Raw genomic sequence first — 3,873 nt, 5'->3', positions numbered from 1 at the left:
CGAAGTCAYGTTCTTTGAAAGGCAAACCCTGCGCCGCGAGGACACGTTTCGCATTCGGCGTACACGCACAGTGCCGGGGTAACCAGAGCTGTGCAGGAACGCGGTGCACTGGAGCGCGGCTGTGCTGTGAGCAGGGGGCCATGTGATGGGCTGGGCTTGTATTTAGCGTGTGCATCTGTAAATTATATGSATAACGTGAGACTAGTTTGTGTTACCATGAGGATGTTTTATCCCGTGTTTTACAAGGTGTTTGTTTGTGTGGGTGTTTGAGTGTATCTGCAGGTGGCTGGATGATCTCCAAGGAGCTATAACATGGTGAGAGCAGCTGGGACTGGGACTGTATTAATCATGCTAGATGAGCAACACAAAAAGGTCAGAGCTCTTCCTGAGCTATAACCAGGTTAAAGCATCCCCAAAGGCAAGCAGGGCTGAGGCATACYGGGGTTAGACGTTTGTGCTGGAGCACTTTGCCAGGGGACATGGCTCCGCGGGTCAGAAGCGAGCCACGTGCACTGCAGGAGAGCAGAGGGCTCTGCCGCCGGTGGGCCTGAGCAGCGGCGGGTTGCTACGAGGGCTAAAACACAGAGTTTCAGACGAGAGGTCATTTCCCCCTTCCTTTTGCCAATGACAAGGGAACCCTAACATTTCTTATTACAGCTATTAAAAAAAACCTTAACAGTATCTAGGAAAAAAAAGTCAAAGGCTGATGGAGGAGCTTGAAGAGTTTTTACAGGAGCAATTTAAAAGGTTACCTCAGCCAGCTGCCCCTGCTGCTGCTCCGATCTGTGGCAGCAGCGCACACCTGCGTGCATCCCTCCGCCTTCACACCCAGYGGTGTCAGCACGTGCCGAAACCCACGGCAGCTTTCAGAGCTAGACAGAAAACCAGGGGAAAAAATCCTCACCTCTAAAATGACCATCTCGCTGGTGAAAGAAACAAAAGCAGAGGTCTTGGAAAACTTGGCTTGAACAGCTCACTTGCTGGGAGTTGTCCTTTGGGTGTCTCACGCTCCCACTCTGCAAGAAGCGGCTGAGTCCTTTGGACGGGTCGATCACCCTCTGGTCGCAGCAGGAGCTCGGGGCTTGTGCARGGGGGAGATGTCGTCTGGCAGGGGGAGCTCACCCCATCTGCGGGAACGGAAACACGAGGCCACCGAGCTTCACCTCCCACCAGGCATCGTTGCAGGAGAGGCAAAAACAGATTTTTTCCAGTTTTAATCAAAAGCAGGTATTTAAGTTGGGCAAAAAAAATTGACATAGCAGAAACATAAACAAGTGATTTCCTAGCAAAAAATATTGACAGGAAATACTTACTTGTTAATATCTTTAATTAATTCTTCTATGCACTCTGGCCCTCAGAGATAGGAGGAGAGATCCCTGTAATGCATTAATCATGATGCAGAGGCTTTCCCAGGCACACACGAGGCACAGCTTGCAGAAGGCCTGGATCCTCGTTGAGACGGTGCAACAGAAAACCCTGAAATAAGGCTCGGAAGGGAGGAGAAGCTTTACCTCTCTTTAGCGCTCGGGCGTCTCTGACCCCAACAAGGCTATATGTGATGCTCCTGCCTCATTAGATATTATGGAAGCTGCCAGATGAGATGTGTTATGATTAGGACACAGCGGTGAGATCTGCTTTCACATCAGTTTCACCAAGAAGCAGAGGAAGRGAATAAAAATAACACTTGCTTTGAAAAGTGTGATGTCCTTTATAAGCTGCTGAGAAGGAGGCCAAATCCGACACTCTCCCACTCAAGCATACATCTGGCCAAACAAGAGATAGTAAAATGGAAAATGTGAATCTGCTGGAATTACAGAGGCAGGCCGTCTCTGGACCATAAATCAGAGCTGAGAGCACATGGAAGACCGGGGAGAAGGCCGGCAGTGCAAACATTAGGTAGAGTTATGGCTTTCGGTGAAGTTTGTTCACTTCTGGCTGATGGCAAGAAACAGCAGAACATAGTGTGATGGATGGCACGCGCTGCAGGGGGGAGAGGCACTCTGCTCTGCGTGCGTAGCTTTGTTTCCTTGGGGCAGGTTTCATTCGGCTGTGAACACTAACAAAACGAAGGTTCACAAAACAAAATGTACTTGGAGAAGGCTGAGCTAAACTTTGCGTCAACTCCATTTATCTCTTGAGGAACACAACCGGGAGAAGTGGCTTCTCGCTGGCCAGCTGGTATATCCTCCTTTAGCGACCCGGCACTGCTAGATGGCAGGCGTGTGACTGCCGTGCGTGCAAAACGATAGTCCCTGAGGTGCAAGCCTGAGTCCTCTTTTTCCACACAGTCCTGCCARAGCACCAAAGCCAGGCCGGGCTCGCTGCACAGCTCCCATGTGCTCCTCTCCTGAGCAGGGACATCTTCCCATGTCCACTAAAACATGGCCACCAATCCTCTTCTCAGCTGTTGACGGGAAAGGCGGCAAGCTACCTGCAGGGCTGGCCTGCTGCTGGCTCAAGTAGGAGCGGCATCATCAGAGGCTTCAGTCTGATGTGTCCAGAGCTGACCTGGTGCCGTGACAGGGCACGTGTTGAYGGTGGAAGTTCCCCTGCAATCCTGTACAGCTTAAATACTTCAAGTGTCAAGTCTTCCAAGCTCCTCTAGTACTTGGGACTTTTAGGGATGTTTAGTTGGTGAGGATAACTGGACAAAAATAGCTTGTAGAAGATGGGCTGCAAGGAGAAAAGGAGAAAGAGAGTTCTTGCAAGAGCCGTGTAAAAGGTGACCCCAGCCAGCGTCACGTCAGAGAGATGTTGCTCCAGAGAGGGTTGTCACGGGCCAGCGGCCGTTCACCCCTTCCGTCTGCAGAGATGCTCTGGTCAGCAGGGGGGTCCAGCTGCTGCACAGGCCGCGGGTCCCCGCTAGAGCAGCAGGAGGGAGCTGCGACGGCGCCCTGGCGGAGAGGGGTCGAAGACAGAGCTAACGCCACACTCAGCAGCGCCCTCGGCAAAGTCGCGCCGGCCAAGTCAAACCCAGCAGATAAGTGGCGGGAGCCGTGTCAAGCTAAGCTACGAGGCCCGTCCAGGATCTTCCATGCGTACGTTGGTTTATTTGAGTGGCAAGTAGGGGTATCACACCGTGACGGGAGCTTTCAGCCCATCGTACATGAGCTAGAAACATACTGCACAGAAATAGGCACTGCACATCTGGCAACAGTGGGGAGAAGCACAACCTCGGCTTTTCACCCGCAGTCCCAGTCTACCTGTTATTATTGTCTGCGCTCCAGCGTAGATGCCAGAGCCAAGTTCTGCAGTGATTTATTCTTGCTCAGCACAAGTCCATTAACTGAGTGGAGTTACTTAGTCACTGCAAAATTCGGCCCAAGTCTTCTTATTTGGACATTTATTTTATTTTTCTAACCATGCCCGCTGAAAAATTAACCCTACAGCCTATAAATAACCATTTTCTCTAGCAGGAGCAATATAGGATTTGGAAAGGAACCGTATGCCAGCAGCTGCATGTGTTTAGACATTTTCCGGAGGTRGTGGTGATATCCAGTTTAACGTCAATCCCGAAATGCTTATGCAGAAATTGAGCGCAAGGTAGAAAATAAAGCATACGTTCACAGAGACATGGACATGGGAGGAAGAGGCCAGAAATCATTGCTTTGTGCTTACAGAGCTGAACTTCTGATTAGTTAAAAGCAAACCAACCAGCCAGCAYGCACACAAAAGGCTGAACTCAAAGCAGTTGAAGATGAAGCTTGAGGTCCCAGCTTGGACATTCAGAAATGCTTGTGGACTTTGGTCCTTTCGCTGTGTGAAGGCTGGGCTTGATGTCCAGCTGTGAACTGCCTGAGGGTCCTTTGCTCCCCCTTACAGTTGGGAGTTCCCAGCACTTGTGAGAAGCAAAGTCTTTTAGGCCTTAAAACC

The sequence above is a fragment of the Rhea americana genome, unplaced genomic scaffold (genome assembly GCF_003343005.1).
Source record: "Rhea americana isolate MKP2758 unplaced genomic scaffold, rheAme1 scaffold_72, whole genome shotgun sequence".
In the NCBI taxonomy this organism is placed as follows: Eukaryota; Metazoa; Chordata; class Aves; order Rheiformes; family Rheidae; genus Rhea; species Rhea americana.
Note: the sequence above shows the minus strand (reverse complement) of the source record.